Consider the following 18,370-nt stretch of genomic DNA (forward strand, 5'->3'; position numbering starts at 1 on the left):
GACTTTCGACAATAATTGCCAAGATAGGTTAAATCAACCAGTGTGTTTGTAATAAGTAAACAATAATATTGTTTAGTGGAACCCAAATTATCAGTTAATATTGCCTATAATATTGGACATTTGGTTACTACAAACAAATGCTACCAAAATTTTTGGATGGACACAGATTGGTCCTAGAAATTGGTTGCTGTGGTCAAAATTTTGAGTGTATGAACTGCGTATTGAACACAAATATGCTAGCAAACCGTTTCGAGCAGCAACTGACTGAGTTTTAGCGCAAAACTCATAAATCATGAGAGAGCAAAAGCGAAATGTATAAAAAGTAGTAAAACTACTTTAATATAGCAAACGTATGACTACATCGTTTATGACGTAACAGTACATGACAATTGAAGGTGTGGCATGCCCGTGATCGACTGTTGTGGTACTGCTCATAAATGCTACAAAACAAATTATTAAAGTAAATATTTATAATTTTTTGTGTGAGCACCCCCTGGCTACGCCTATGACAGCCACGCATCCACTCCTTTTTTACCAAAACTTTTAAATTTGCAACAGGCCTGCCTTTATTTATGACTTCAACTTTCGAGATTTACTTTACAAGAAGTCAATGTACACGTACTATGTGGGCATTCAAGCTGGCCGAAGAAAAATTACATAGCTAAATCGTTCATCGTGTTTTCCACCCGATCCGTCAGAAATCAGTGCATATCTAAGCAAAAAGGTCTACGACAATCAGCGCATCCTAAGGCAGAAAAGTCTAGACTTTTAGACCTTGAGGTCTTGGACAATGCACTGATTGTGAGCCCTATGCAGATTTGGTTTGTGAGCGTTGGCTGTCGCTACAGCGAGAACGATGTAAATAAATTCCAGCAGAAAACATCGCTATAGCGAAAACGATGTTAAAATATTATGGGGGATAATATTGTTAAGGTTTAGGCGCTGATTAATATTTTAAGGTCGTTTACAGTCGCCAGTTTAAGACAAACAAGACTAACCTTATTCTAGAATAAACACTTATTAACTTCTTTCTTAAATAAACAGCTGTGAAGCTATTTGGAAAAGCAGACAACATTTTAAGTAGTGTTTTGATTTTGATGGATTATGTAGATAGCAGACAACATTTCCGGTGTTATTTTTCTCGGGTTATTAGCAGTAAAAAGTCGCAAAGAACTGCGTGATCTTGCTTTTCTCTTTAATTTTGGTAGCGTGGAGGTACACGTCACAGACGCACACTAACTAAAAAATTGCATCTTAAGATGCCCCTAATCCGCAGCATTTTGACAGGACAACTGCACACCCGGCTTTTTTAGGGAAATGTGTGTGCACTGTGCACATATGGATTAGTGAATTGCAAATGTTGTGGTAGCATTCTAAATCTCTGGTAGGCATGAAACCTTCTTTACACAATTTTGGAAATTCGTCAAAAAGCTCCATAAAATGCAGGCCGGCCCAAACTATTTGCTAAGATTTTGATTTGCAGAGCCAAACTTTCATGTGTGTAGGGTGGGGCTCGAGTTAAGTTGTTAAACTCATAATTGTTTATTTAACAAAAAGGCGTTCTAATTGACGCTTTCATTTTTAATTTAATACAGGTTGCGTTTGTTACTTGCAAGCCAGCCACAAGACCATCTGGTGATTAGAATTGTATTAGTTCAAAAACGAACAACCAGCTTCAAACTATAGATCAGCGAAGCAAGTTAGCATAAAGCAGATGCCAATAGCAAATATCAACTCAGTTACCAGTACAAGTCGATAACTAAGAAGTTCTTATGTGGGCCAAGATAGGCTTATACACTGATGAGCCCGTAAGAAACTCCTGTGAGTCCCAAAAAGAACTGACCAAGTCCAATCCCTATGACTTATGACACAAAAACGAAAAGTCAATTAAGATATAACACTTGCTTCGACTCAGACTGCATATAACAAATATATCTGCAACAACGCAGTAGTTGCAAATAACACAGACATCATCACATAAGTGTGAAAGTATTGACCAGATAACATCACACCACTACAATTGTGCACTTAATATTTTAGACCACCATAGTTTTGAATTATAACACAACCTTACCTTTTTTCCAAAATTTAGATTTGCAGTTTACTAATCCAGGTGCACCAAAATAAAGAACTTTGGATTGTATACCAGTGCAGAATGTAGACTCTACCCTAACAAACCATTGTGGAAAGTATGACAAGTGCACCCATGAGTTTTTTTCAACCTTTCAAAAGTGCACCCCGAAAAATATCTAAACTGCTCCCCAAATATGCATTACGCTTGATTTGTCGCATTGCCATACATTTATAGTGCCATGTATGCAATACAGAGTGCATTGGAAAATCATAAAGTGCACCTGGGTAAATTTTTCACTTTTTTTGACTTTGTTGCACTTGGTTACCCGCATTTTGTCGGCCATGCACCCGCAAAATCTCATCAAGATCTGTCATACTTTCCAGACTGGCTAACAAATGGTTCATCGTCATAGGTCAATAACGTCTGTCCATTGGCTATTAAAAATATGTAGACCACTGCTCTCATTTTGGGAAAGTGTGTCGCACGAAGTACATGGGGCAAGAGTTGTGGTTAAGAACCCTGCCCCGGCACATATTGCTGTTTGCTTTCAGAAATTTGCTGATTTAGATTGTTTTATTTTTTTTATAGCCTGCAGCTCTGTGGTGTCATTTTATATTGTGCCATCTTTTTAAAACATTATTTTGCAATACATATTCTGCTACCTGAATATTATTAACACTTGCAGTAGGTCAGCCCAGACAGTCAACTATGACAGTGGTCGGCAAACTGTGTGCTGCGTGGGGTTTTGAGCCATTTTAGTGGACCGCAAGCAAGTTTTCGATAGTTTACTTTTTATCATGTAGTTATTCATTGTACATGTCAGACATTTACATTTTATTAGAGATTTTAATATAAAACAAGTGTTTCAGTCATATTTTAAAAACATGTTATTTACCTGCATGCAAATTTTTAATTATGGAGATTAGCATATTTTTGACACTCGTAAAGATCATGTGTTTAAAATTAAAGTCATTCCACAAGTACACTACCAGATATTACAATTAATTTTACACAAGTTTTTTTATATTTGTTTGTTTTACATTGTGCTTATTTGTTTACTATTTTCTCTTTCAGAAAACATCATTTAAAGCATGTTTAGAAATAAAAAAGTTATAGTAAGTAGCCTAGTTGTTTTGAAAACTATTGACTTAACTTGCTAAAAGTATGTTTGTAATATTTTAACAATAGAAGCTTTTTAAATTTTTATTTGCATAATGAATGATAAATGTTCTCCCCTTATTATTGTAAAAATGATAATAAATATTGACAAATATGTACTATGAATTCATTTGTTTTAAGGGAAATCACACTCGAAAAAAATTATCATTTGTAGCCAAATCTGGGAGAAAACAAAAAAGAATTCCAATAGTGATCCGTAAAAGTAAATCCAAAGCAACACCTTTCATTGAGGCATTTTCGGTTTTGACCAGTGGCCAGTCTTCAAGTGGTTTATCGTCAACAGTGTTCCAACCTACAATAGATTCTGAATTACCCCTTTTTTACAAAGAGGAGGCAGATTGAACCAAAACTTCTCAATATTGGGTCACAATATTTTTATCCAGCATCGTTTGAGTGTTGTGTTTGCAACCGCAAAGTCCCAAATATAATAAGATGTTTGGATTGTGGCCCCAATGTGTACTATTGCAAAAACTGTCTAGAAGATAAACATACATACACTGTTTTTCATCGTCCTGATATATGGAAGGTAAGATGCACCTTTCACCTATGGAAATAGCACTCCCCATAATTTTACTTTCATCTGACAAGAGCATAAATTATAGCTCAAAATGACCCTATAACACAAATCAACTCTAGTCTTTTTTCATATCTATTACTAAACCATAACAACACCCACAAATGAAATGTAGGCTGGCTGACTGCTGCGTACTTTTTGGTTAAAAGGCAATGTATGTGGTTTCTAAAATTGCTTCTATAAAAAGCAGAGCTACAGAGTCTGTAAAAAATAACCCACTCTGGCCAATAAAATAAACCAGAGTCCAACTCCGGCTAAATGTGCAACTTCGTAGAGTCCCTGAGTCCGACTATGACTCTACAGCCTCATTTAACCCATTTACATAACTAAACTAAGGTGGATTTTGAGCAATCCCCTCATATAGGGGTGTCATATCATTCATCCACTCACAGTTTATACTTGGAAAACATCCACCATATGCTATTCCGACTTTACAATTTACGGTTGGCGGCAATATTATTTTTAAAATTTGGTACTGCGCATTTCAAGCTTTGGTAGTTTCATGTGGTCTTGCTCGCTTGCCAAGTCTGGCTCTAGTAAAACAAACTACTGCCTCCGGAAAAAATAAACGCAAAGTCCTACTCGGCAGCCCTGATAAAAAGTATGCAGCATTAACCGTTTTTTTTTAGTTCCCCGACTTGCTTTTCTCTGAGCCTGTGTAGCTCAGTCGGCAGAGCAATAGTTCCGGTAGGGCCAAGGTTGTTAAACTTCTGCAGGCCAGTTTTACCAATAGGATGCAGCAGGCAGTAGTGTATTTTGGTTCTGGACTTGCTTCACAACCAAGTTGTTGAGGGACGGTCCTAGTATGGCTGATACCATGACATCACATTCCAATACAGTTATATTTCCTTGCTTTTATTATGTAAATTTTTATTAGTTTGACTGATTTGTGTTTTCTGCCCTGAAGCTTCCAAATTGTTGATATGTGTTCTGTGCAATTCTCTATGGTTGGTCAGTTTGACTTGTAAAACGCAATATAATAGATTTACCCATGTATATAACTTAGCAGAAGGAATGTTTAATATTTTTATGTGATACCAATATTCAATATTTTTTGGACAACAAATATTGTTATCTAACATTAAGGAGGTTATTACTTATAAGTATACTTAAAAGAATTGCTATAGCGATAAAAAGGGTTTAATACCTTGTGTTGTTAACCAACTGTTTTTGATAAATCAACCTTTTTAAGTAGAAATCACTGTGCTGGATCAGGTTACCAAACTGATCAAGGCCCTGGAATAAGTTTAAGGTGGTTCGATAATAAAATGTTTTGCGTCCTCTAATCCCAACCCAAATAGGTAAATAGAAAACATAAAGAAAGTGGTCCCATCTGACAAGACTTATGCAAGTAATCAAAGTACAAATAGTTACCTAATCAAATTGTTTTCGGGTAAACAATTTAAGTATATTATTTTGAAAACTATACAAGCATTGTTTTATTAACTATTTATTTTACCTGATCTCTATCTATCTCTAACAACAGTCCTACATTTATCAGGAAACCATCTTTGTAAAGTTACAGTTGATGCAAAAAGTGCTGAAAAGAGTTGATGTTCATGAATGCAGTTTTCATGATCGCACCCTGACAGTTATTGATGGAAAAGGTATAACAATATAGTCTGTTTCACCTATAGGCTGAAATATATATTTTATAGCAGTCTCCCTAAATATAAGACAGCAATGAGACAATATATTAGAGTTAATATGCTACTGTTTAGTGCAATTTAAGTCAAACCGCATTTTGTTGTTGAATTATCTAGACTGAGAAAGTATAATCCAAATTTATAGAGAGGCTTTACCTCATTTAAATAATACTTTTGTTTTATACAGCCTGTATTAAACTGGTTAACCTACCATGATTAAATATTACAGTTAACTCCTTGAAATAAACCAACGAAAACATATGGTAACACATTTTAAAGATGTTAAAAAAGGTTTTAAAACTCAAAATCATCTATCATGTGTGAATATGTTCCCAAACATTCTCTTTGTTATAGGTCTGGCAACACACATGTTAATGCATTCTATGTGTCTTTTTATTAAACTAATAATTTTTAAAATACAACTAACTGTATACAAACTATTTCCAGGATTTCAGCATGATTTATGCATTGAGTTTTGTCAATGCGAATCAGACGCTGAAACACTGCTCCGGCACAACTTTTGGCCATGCTCTGTTGCCGCTCCAAAAGTAGCTGTTTCCACAGATTTTTTGGAAATTTTACGTGTGCTATCTATGGAAAAACAAATTTCTACTGAGGGTTTTTGTAATGCCCTAAATAATAGATATATGAAAATTCCTGGTTACTATCCTAAGGTGGGAAATCATATTTCAGAATTTTTTCACAAATGCAGTTTAATTTTTTAATTGTTTGATTACATAAAAAAATTAGATAAAGAAATTGTCAAAAATCCTCCTCAATGAAGTCATGGAATCATATAGGCACCATGTTTATCAACTAAGTCACTTGAGCCATTTGAAAGTTCCTGGAATTGATGATGGTTCTTGTTGTCCTTCATGTGAAGGGGTAGGTTGAAGTTCTTATAATTCTAAATGTGAGGTAATGGTAATTGGTAGTCAACTTGTTTTATCACACAGATTCCTGGTGACAAAATGTTTTGTCTGGATGGTAATTTTGGTTTGGTCAGACGAGTTGCTGCTGGGCCTCAAAGCATTGAACCTCACCATAAAAATCTATTTTTTGCTGATCAACAAAACGTGGATGAGTTTGTTGCTAATTATGATGATCCTAAAATTGGAGAAGTTAGTTGATGTGTCTTGATAGTATAACACTGTTTTTCTTGATAGTATAACACTGTTAAAACATCTATCATTAACTTTTAATATTTTTGTAAAGGATTGCAGCAACTTTCAAGCTGGATCAACTATCCGTTCAAAGGGAAAAAACAAAAAATTAGACATAAAAGGGGTTTTTGGATCTTGTTGCAAGCATGAAATCCCAAAAATCTTTTTGGATTTAAAACATAGTGAAAAGTAAGGGTGTTTATTTCATATTGTTGTAGTATGTTGACTTTTTTCATCTTATAGTTGTATTGTTTTATTTATTTATTTATTTTTTAAGTTTGTATTTAAGGTGACAAAATATGTATTAAATGGCATATGTTTTGCATATACAATGTACATAATGTAGTATTTGTGTGTAAAGGTTGGGCTATCCTGTTTGGCTTATTAAACATCTTTTACAATCAAGAAATACAAGCAAATTGAAAATATTTTATGACATAGCTTGCAGGCTGAAAAAACATCTAATGGTATGATATATTTACAACTTTGTACCTAAACCCAATATTTTCTATTTTTATGTTTTAACTAAAGCAACGAAAGGTGATATTCAAAATGGTTTGCATTTTTGTTTACTCTAATCAAGTTTAAAAACACTAGTTGAAAGTATGAAAAATATATTTGTATTAGAGTTATTTTGTTTTAAATGTTTTCCCTGTTTTAGATAAAAAATGATTCTGTTTTGCTTTCACAAGTGGCTTATGCTGTTCCTGTTTTCCATGGCTATGGCCATAACTTTGCTTGTCAGGTTAGAAAAAATCACTTGACCATCTCTACATACAGTAAAACGTTAATTTTTTTTTCAAGATGAAATTCAGCCCTCGTCGAAAGGTTGGTTTTGGACTCACCGAAGGGGAGACAGTTGAACGTCTGTGGTCTTATTTGCGCAACTGCAATAAGATCACAAAAGAAATGAAACCAGAGCATAGGACAGATTTTTTAACAGACTCCTTGCTACATTATACTCAGTGAATAAAACAGAAAATAGGTAGAGCCTTTTATTAGCAAATGACTGTGATAGTGCTGCAACTGTTTCACTGACTGTTTTTAGGAAACGTTTTAAAGCAAAGGATGATCAGAGCTATTGCTGTTCTAAATGATTCAATGGAAACATTAAAACCATTGCATTTCATTTCAAGTAAATAAGTTTAAACGTAAATATTGGTTATTTAATATCAACATATCACTTTACTTTTGTAGGTGACATCATGAATGATCAACTGACTCAGGAACATGAACAAATAGCTGTCGAAAAATATTCTTGGGAAGAAGAGTATTGTATGAAACTCTATACACTTCACCAGCAGAGGTTGTTCCATATTCACTTTATATTATATGCTGTATTTATGTGTAATATGTGTCTGCTTCTTATGCGTTTATGTTATATAAATAATATGGTACAGAAAAACTTTAATCACCATGGAGGAAAATTCAAATGAAAATGTGGCAGATCAATTTGGGGAGGTTGCAAGGTAAAAAATTATTAGCGATGTAGGATCACTTGTTCTTCTATGTATAATCTACCATTTTATTTAGACAAGAAAAGAAAATATCGCAAATTGAAAAGAAGCAGGGGATCTCTTCGAGATGGACAGACATTAAACTTCAAAACTATTTACAAAGTGGCGTTCATAAATTTAGAAAGGCTATTTTATTTAAAATACAAAAAGCCAACTTTGAACGATTATTTTGTTCTACACTCATCAAAAAATACCCAGGTAAGTTGCTCACATTACGATCACACTTTTAAACGTACAAAAGTTAAAAAGTGGTATCATTTTGTGCTTAACAATATAAAAATATGTTAGGCAATTCAAACAATTAAATCTCAATATTGTGATTATTTAGCGGGACAAACTGTGGCAAAGCGCATCTTTGCCAACCAAAACAGAATGAGTAAATCAATTAAAAAGATGATTTCACGTTATAATATTTGGCATAATATTGATGGCTGTGCAAATCTTCCGAGCAAAATTACTTGGCAAGAAATGGTAATCGGAAAATACACATCTTCTGTTGCTGATGACCTAAAATCAGCCACCTCCCTACAAGTTGTAACGAATGCCTACAACCTGTCTTTACGCGCCAAAGAAGAAATTTTATTTACAAAAGAAGAAATGATGAGCACTATGGTGTTTTATCAGCAACAAATCAATATTTTAAATAAATGGCAGTCTGAATTCTCCAAACATGCAAGGGCGCAACTACTTACCCATCAGCTTCAACTCGAACTTCGTCTGAAAGCTTTAAATAGAGATTTCGAACAATTTGTTAAGGTTTCCATATACACACCCCTCTGTGATGACATCGGAATGGAATTGCAATCTGAAAATGTGGGGGAATTTGTGGATTTGGAAAATGAAGCAGAAGAAGCGATGGATGAAGATGTTGAAGGAGAGGAATGCGAAGATACGGATGATGAGCCGTCTCTCGACCAAACTTGTTAATTTGTATTGCTTGAAAAATGTTTTTTTTCACATGATAAATGTCTTGTCAATGGAATCTAACCAAGCGATTCCCCGCGAATAATATAAGAGCAATGCTATTCAACTTCTTCGTTGTATTTATTCGGTTGATTCTTGTCAGCCGGTAATACGGCAGTGGTTCTTAACCAGGGTTTGGCGAGCACGTGCTCTGAAACATAAATACTGTTATTTAACCTTTTAAGATAAAAGTGTGGCTAGTTTAACCCATATAAATGGGTTTATAATTTGATTATGCCAAGTTTCACTTGCATATTAGCGCACGGGTTGACTACAAAACAACAGGTGGTTTAAGTTTAAAATGAAATGTTTTATGACATCATGTTTGAGTCATAAGTCTAAAATGGGCTTTTCAAAGAGTAAATTTTCCTTTTTTGGTTAAACCTGTGCCTTTGAAAGGCTTTTTGAGTGGTATTTTGTGAGTTAAAATATATTCATACTAAGGTTTGTCAAGGTTAAATGCATTTCGTGAGTGAATTAATGAATTCAATCGGGCAAAAGTCAAAAAGACGAACACGTTTGGAAAATCATATTTGCTCGCGAGATTGCCAGGTTTGTCAAGGTTAAATGCATTTCGTGGAAAATCATGTCAAGGTTAAATGCATTTCGTGAGTGAATTAATGAATTCAATCGGGCAAAAGTCAAAAAGACGAACACGTTTGTAAAATCATGTCTGCTCGCGAGATTGCCAGGTTTGTCGAGGTTAAATGCATTTCGTGAGTGAATTAATGAATTCAATCGGACAAAAGTCAAAAAGATGCACACGTTTGGAAAATCGTGTCTGCTCGCGAGATTGCTAGGTTTGTCGAAGTTAAATGCATTTCGTGAGTGAATTAATGAATTCAATCGGACAAAAGTCAAAAAGATGCACACGTTTGTAAAATGGTGTCTTCTCGCGAGATTGCCAGGTTTGTCAAGGTTAAATGCATTTCGTGAGTGAATTAATGAATTCAATCGGGCAAAAGTCAAAAAGACGAACACGTTTGTAAAATCATGTCTGCTCGCGAGATTACCAGGTTTGTCGAGGTTAAATGCATTTCGTGAGTGAATTAATGAATTCAATCGGACAAAAGTCAAAAAGATGCACACGTTTGGAAAATCGTGTCTGCTCGCGAGATTGCCAGGTTTGTCGAAGTTAAATGCATTTCGTGAGTGAATTAATGAATTCAATCGGACAAAAGTCAAAAAGATGCACACGTTTGGAAAATCGTGTCTGCTCGCGAGATTGCCAGGTTTGTCGAGGTTAAATGCTTTTCGTGAGTGAATTAATGAATTCAATCGGACAAAAGTCAAAAAGATGCACACGTTTGTAAAATCGTGTCTTCTCGCGAGATTGCCAGGTTTGTCGAGGTTAAATGCATTTCGTGAGTGAATTAATGAATTCAATCGGGCAAAAGTCAAAAAGATGCACACGTTTGGAAAATCGTATCTGCTCGCGAGATTGCCAGGTTTGTCGAAGTTAAATGCATTTCGTGAGTGAATTAATGAATTCAATCGGACAAAAGTCAAAAAGATGCACACGTTTGTAAAATCGTGTCTTCTCGCGAGATTGCCAGGTTTGTCGAGGTTAAATGCATTTCGTGAGTGAATTAATGAATTCAATCGGGCAAAAGTCAAAAAGATGCACACGTTTGGAAAATCGTGTCTGCTCGCGAGATTGCCAGGTTTGTCGAGGTTAAATGCTTTTCGTGAGTGAATTAATGAATTCAATCGGGCAAAAGTCAAAAAGACGAACACGTTTGTAAAATCATATTTGCTCGCGAGATTGCCAGGTTTGTCGAGGTTAAATGCTTTTCGTGAGTGAATTAATGAATTCAATCGGGTTTAGATAGCGACACTTTTTGTTTATTATATCGGATATCCGTATCGAATTAAAATGGTAATTATCGGACACCCTTAGTAGGATAGTTATATTTTCTTAGATCTTGAAGCACATTTTTCCCTCGTTGCAAACCAAGCAAAAAAACAGTCCATAAAAATAAATAAATAGAAATGTTTCAACCACACAGACTATAGTAACCTAATTATTCACCAACATTAAAATCAGCAACAAGCAGGCTACGTGGTAATTGGGATGCTTCTTGAATATTTCAAGTGGATCTGACGTGCAACTAAGATGTTCATTTTAGCTCTACTATACATACACATAATACTACGACCACTAAATATAAATTTTGGAACTTGTCATGAAACTTTTATATAAAAGAAAAACATTTTAAAAGTCATAATTGATCGAATACGTAATTTGTTGTTATCCATTAAACGTAAAAATAATGTATTGTTACACATACTATAAAACGAAGAGTATACTCGCAAAGCGCGAACATTTTTGAGTTAACGTAATAAAGATGTGAAGCAGTGTGTTGATTACAAGTCTCATTAAACTAATTTGCCTAGACCAATCAACCTCACTATTACTTCAAGGTATTTGCTGTAGTCTGATTACAAATCCACACAGTTTTTGATGGCTGGTATGGGCAAGCCGGCCAGGCCGGCAAGCAACACAACCTTTCTGTATTTAACTGGCGACCAACTGGTATATTATCGAAACGCCGACACATAAATATATTTACACTTCGCAGGACGGAAACAGGTTACGTGTCATAGCACGAAAAACCTTGTTTAGGGCAGCGAAAATGTGTGTCATCACATAACGGCGCATTTGCTGGGAATGTTTTGGTTAGCAAGTTCTTACGAGCGGCAAAATAACGGTAAATTTCCATTACGTCATAGCGATAAAAGACAGGTTTTATGTGAAAACAAACGAGGTAAAAATATGCAATACGATAAATTCCAAATTATCCACTAATTATTACTTATGACGCTACAGATGGCAAAAAAATATAGTTTAACAGGCACTCTCAGGGCCACATTTGGCACGCGGGCCTGGACCGCGCTGAGAAAATAGAATTCTTAGCCACACCAACTTTTAAAATACAGTGCAATGAATCTACAGCTATCACGCGGCCCACAAATATATGATAACAGTAATTTGTTCAAAAGTAGCTCGCGGCCTACAGTTTGCCGATCAATGACCTGGTCTTATAATAAATACGTAAAATTAAATCGGTGATATGACGAGGTGTTTTTGGCAAATGACAAGTTTGATAAATGTATCCCACAATTACCGGAATCACGAACAACTTTTGCCAGGGAAAACACTACCACTCAACGTACATTTTCTTAGCTTTATGGTGTTTTTTATTAACACGTATCCACACCGAAGGCGAGTGGCAATTTCTTAGGGTTGCAAACCTATTCAACCTATTCTTGATTAATAAAAACGATTAAACAGGCCCATGTAAACTTGCAAATTTCTACAAAGAATACCTATGAAATAAAAACATACATAATACATGTTTTATATATTTATATTATCGTCAAATGTAGAAAATGTGAACAGAAGAAAATAAATGAATAAAAATAAAACAAAGTGCACAAATTTTATTCGTCGATCAGAACTCGTAGAGCTCTTTCCCATTTTTCTTGATCGTCTGTTTCACTTCGGTCGATATGGCCAATCGAACTTGAATGCTGTTGGTCATCGACTTCAACCATGTCAATAACTTCGACCGTGGTTTCCACAGACGCTGTCTGAGATATATTCTGCCTATAAAAAATTGTAAATTATTTCACGCAAATTATAGAGGTTAAAACATTACTGTATTTACATTGCCTTTTATCTCGTAATCGACATTTTATCACTTTTTTAAACGATACTAATAACCGATTTTTTCATGGTTTTCGTAATAATTCAGTTTTTTTAATATGTATTAAAAACTTTAACATTTTGTTCGTTACACATTACATTATAAACATCTTCCATTACATACAAACTTTGCACACGCCAAGCATCGTAATCCAAACCATATATTAAATCATTAAAATACAATTTTGTTACTTACTTTACACTGCGCGATTTAAAGAATGCATTAATACACAGAGTTGTTTGTGTTCAAAAAATATATAGTTGTTTTGGTTCAAAAAAAAAAAAAAAATATATATATATTTTCTTAGTAAAATATGGCAATAACTATAAATTCAGTTGCCATAATACAGGGTAATCATTAAATTGAGCGGAAGTCAGGAGAACCCTTATTTGTACTTACTGATTGTTGATAATTACCATAATATCATGTTGACAATCAATTATTTGCTTGCATTGATTTTGTCCGTAATTTGAGGGATTTTTAAACTTAAATGGCAATCCTAAAACTTGAAAAGTGTTCTTTTTGCCATAGGGCATTTTTAAGGTAGAGCCAACAGCTTCAGCTAAAATAAAGATTTGCATAAATAACTTTTTCTTTTTATGGCTAAAAAATTCAAAATCAAAGAAGCAAACACTTACAGTACTTTGAGTTAAAAATTGTTCGAACCTCGCTCCGAAGTGATAAAACATTGTCACTGTGAACTGTTTTTTCTTTAAAAAAATATAAACGGGTTATTTTTGAAGTATTTGACATGGACCTTCACAATGATTTAAGCCAGGAGGTTCCTAACCTGGGTACGGTCATTGCTTTGAAAACAAATTATCTGCAAATAATTATTGTTATTTAGTAAGAAACAATATTGTCTCACAACAATAAAAATACCTGTCATTTAATTCTTTTTTTATAATGTTTGCATTTTTAGTGTGAAGTATCAGTTTAACGGATAGTTATAAGCAATGTAATTAAGTAATATAAATCTAAAATAATAAAATCATAGTTTTCGACAAAGTGGTACAAGCAGCAAAAAGGTTGAGAACCCCTGATTTAAGCAACATAACTTGTAATTACCAGATTTCCACAAGTTTAAATTTTACAGCTTGCTAGTTTTTAAAAGATTACAATGTATAGTTTAAAAACATAAAAAGTTGCCACATAAAGACAGATGTAAAATGAAAAAACAAGCATTTAAAAAAAATAAAATATGTAAATAATATCTAGAAGGTTTTACTTGCTTCACTTTATTTCATTTGGCTATTTTGGGCTTAAATATTTATTTGCAAATCCCTTGAACTGCATCACAGCTCCAATTACTTTACACCGAGTTTCAATGTAGTTTCTGTTCAAATCATGCCAAAAGTAAAATAAAAAGGCAGAAAGTAATATTAAAAAATTATTATTCTGCACTATAAATTTGTCCTATAAATTACAATAATATTGTTCAATACATCAGTGTTATTCAAAATATGTTACCTTCTTGCTGCGAATGGTGTTGGGCAAAGTTTGATAAGAATTTAGGATTCCCTAATAAATATGCTTTACTTAAATCGTCACCAAACACCTCAGCACAACCTTCAAAAATAATCAGCCCTCCAAACGGAATCCCCATTTGTTGAAAATCTTCTGTCTGAAATATATATACCATAAAAGATAAACATAGGAAAAAATATTATTTAATACCAACATTTGATTTTTTAGTTATGTAATATGGATTTAGGAACTTTTAATGCTTACAATCCGTTTCAGAGCTGTAAAGTTGTTTTTTTTCCGTCTTCTAACTTGTGACCCTGTGTCCTTTTTCGTAAATTTAGCCCTTTCATTCCAATCATTTTTTTCTTCTGGACTCAATTTACTCCACATTACCCCAAACTGTGAAAAATCTTGAGAAAGATAGCATCTGGTTTATTGGATTGAATTGCTAATAAAAAATATAGATTTTCAAAAAATAGAGATTTCTTAGTTACCAATGTGGTCCAAGCTAGAACAATACAAGTTGTATCCATTTGTTCCACGAAGAAGCTTTGTTGCTGTTGTGCTATTCCTTCCGTTTTTAAAACCTCTTCGGTAATTGTTTATCCATGTCTAAGGATATATATGTTACATAAGTACAATTTAGACAAGCAATGGGATTAGTTAGAAAATATACTTTAATTTTTTTATGTGAAAGTCCAGTGGTAGCAGCAGCTTCATGGACAATAGGAGAATCTGCTGTTCTCATTCCATGTTTCCAGCAATCAATCAATTTATCCTTTATATCTGGTGTAAGTTCAGTTCTATCAATTGTATTAGGTTTGTTAATTTTTTTTAAATTCATGGTTAATAAAAAAATTACCTGTTGCATCTACCCATCTGTCTTGTTTAAATTATCCTGAGAAAATACAAAAACAAGTCAACTCGTAAATATACTTTTGATGACTGTTGCTATGTATTGGGAACATGGGATACTGGCTTTTTAGTAACAGATAATAAATATAGCTGACACAAAGAGATGTTCAAAGTAGTATATTGAATCCTTAGATTTGACAAACCGGATTTAAATTCAATTCTGCCGTTAATTTTTGGTAATTTGAACCAATATAATTTTCTAAGTTTTTTCGGTAAAGGTTGCACATAGTGCTTGCTTTAAATGTAGCCATGTAGAGTGGTGTCAACGTTTTTTCAGGCTAAAGCAGTATTTGGACGATTAAATGCCCGGTACAGAGTTCTCAATTTCCTTAAGAGTGTGTTGAAAAGTAATATTCCATTGTAAAACATGCTGGCCTTTGGGTTACTCAAGGTCACTTTAAGTCAATATAGATCGAAGTTATGCCTAAAGGCAATAGTAAATTTGCATTCTTTGTAGGGCAATATTTGACTGCATAGCAGTTACGCAATGCCAGGCTACTGCAAAAGGGCGTCGCCCGCAAAATTACAGGCAAGAGGCAACGGCTACGTGGCCAGCACGAGCGATCACAAAGACACAGATTAAAATTACAGGTTCTAGACCGCCCGGCGCTGATGGACAGATTAGAATCAGCAAGAAAATGGTGCCGGGCACGAACGGCGATTTATCAGCGCAAAATTGGCAAGTTGTTTAAAAGACGAGCATAAAACAGGTCAAGAGTCAAATAATGCGTATCAACGATGCAAAAAGGCGGATTAAGCCATTTCAAAAATTTCCAGTTACGTAACAAAGTCTATCCCGGAATGCAAAATCTTAACAAGCCCTATAACCTAATATTAAGTAAAAGCGCAAATTAATAATTAAAGTTAAAATTCACAGTTGGCATAATTTAGCAATGTCAAAATAGAGACGCTACAGCAATCCATGTTGAAGTAAACTAGAACTGACTGATACAACAAGGTTTTATAAAATGGACTGAATTGCTGAAGAGTTTATTGTGGTGCATTATACTCACTATATGGGCAAAATATTAAGTTTTGACAACAACTTGGTGTTTCTATTATGCTTTGTCAGACTGGCAGAATCTTGCCAGCTTTCTGGTGACAAGCATTTTGGGCCTAAATTCTATATTTTTTGGTTGCATCCCTAAAGTTCAATGCTGTGTTCGCCTAAGGAATGTATCAAACATGCCATTTTTTGGCAATAAACAAGGCTATTAACTAGTAAATCAAAGATTTTGGAACTTTAAGAAATACATAAGACGGGGCATGTTAAAGTATAACTTGGGCGTGTGGGTGCACATGTCTGCTTTTTTACTCTGACACTGTTACAAAGATAAGCCATTTTGGGGGAACTTGTGTGCAAACTTGCAGCTCAAAACCACAATAAAAAACATGGAAAAGATTCGTTGGTTAAATTGGGAGAAATTTTTAATTTATATTACTCAAAATATTGATATTTTTAATCCAGTTTAATAGAAATTGTTTGCCGAGGTTATGAGTCACACAGTGCAACAAGCCATAGTATGAGTAGTGTTTTGAGGTTGAATAGATTTGCTTAAAACAGAAACATAATCAGAGCAAAACTAGGCCGAAGCCCTTGCAACACGCAATTTTTTTTTGTACTGGTGATAAAAATGCCCTGAAACTAAAAACGTTTGGTGTCCATGGATTTCACATTGTTATAGTTTTGGCAAATATATAATATTTTTATCATAATATACAAAACAACTTCTTGGCCTGCATAATATGCCATAGTCATGTCATTACCCAGAAAGACATTTCACATAACTGGTGTTTCTAATACACATAGTTGCCACACTATAAATTCTATAACTGGTATCAACATTAAGTTAAACATCAATTGGTGGTAGTGCCTAGCACAGATTCGCACGTTCTTTTAGTAACAGTTTACACATTTCTATTTAAAAGTTTAAAAAAATATTTTTTTAGTTATTATTTAATATGCATAAATCTGAAACAATAAATATCTGGGATAAAACAAAATAATTGAAAAACACACAGGCATGACACAGTCAACATTATATCCCTTGAGTCTAGTGGGGAACTTTATAATATACTGGATCCCTTTAGAACGGCTAATACCGAAATTTGTTGACCTAATGACAATTAGAACAAGCAAGATAAGGCAAAAAAAACCTAGCATTCTGTGAGGTTTGAACTCAAAGCCTAGGGCTAGGCCTTACCAGCACAGTTCCTCTACCCAGACTTGGACAACTAGATTTATTTTAGTTTTTCTAAATTAGATTAGAATTAGAATTAGATTGTTTTAGGTTTTATTAAATTAGATTAGAATTAGAATTACCGAATTCTTCAAAAAACAAATTTCAACTAGAATTTGAACTAGAATCACATACAACCAATTTAATTTAATCGCAAAGTATTCTTATAAGAACGTGAATGGTAAATATGTGTGTGCTAATTTTTGCCTTTTTATGCTTTTTAGACTGTAAAAATTACATACAAGTCGTTCCAACCAAAAAGTTTTAATTGAAATTCTATGTTTTAACTGAGTCACTAAAAATGCCGTTGGACAAAGTAGCAGTTTGGGAAAAATCCGAATTAGATTAGAACTAGAATTAGAACACAAAGGCAATTCATAAATTAGATTAGAATTACAATTAGCCGCATTTTGCTCTAATTCAATGAATTAGAAAACTAGAATTATCTAGTTGTCCAAGTCTGCCTCTACCAACTGAGCTAAACAGGCTTAGTGGGAGCTGGTTAAACAACCTGCAAAACACCTGGTTACAAGTTAATTCCTTTCTAAAATGCACCAGTAATCATTTGGCATGAAAATATGGCCAGCGGAGTAAATTTACAATGAAAAAAGTCCTTTTTGACAGATATATTGCAGAATTTTCTTCGGATTTGGGCCAAAATATATTTTGCTTGAGTCCTAAAGAACCTAACAGTGAGTTTCACCAACGTCGGGATAAAACACAACTCGAAATAAGACCAAAATAGGACCAATAAAACATGATCGTAGTGCCGTTCAAATCGGAATAAGTCATAAATCCGTCAGAATAAGACTTAAATGACCAGAATCAGGCCTAAACAACAATTTAACTAACCCCAAACCCCACCCCTAAGTACATCACTAACTCCCCTAATAATTTTAACGCTAACCCATTTTCTAACCCC

The 18,370-nt window shown here is 34.1% G+C and overlaps 1 pseudogene; it reads left to right on the forward strand.

The window, feature by feature from the left end:
* The first annotated feature begins 5,355 nt into the window (after positions 1-5,355).
* On the forward strand, positions 5,356-9,080 carry LOC146145077 (uncharacterized; annotated as a pseudogene).
* Positions 9,081-18,370: the final 9,290 nt, after the last annotated feature.

This window comes from Ascidiella aspersa, chromosome 5 (assembly GCF_963924565.1).
Source record: "Ascidiella aspersa chromosome 5, kaAscAspe10.2, whole genome shotgun sequence".
Lineage (NCBI taxonomy): Eukaryota > Metazoa > Chordata > Ascidiacea > Phlebobranchia > Ascidiidae > Ascidiella > Ascidiella aspersa.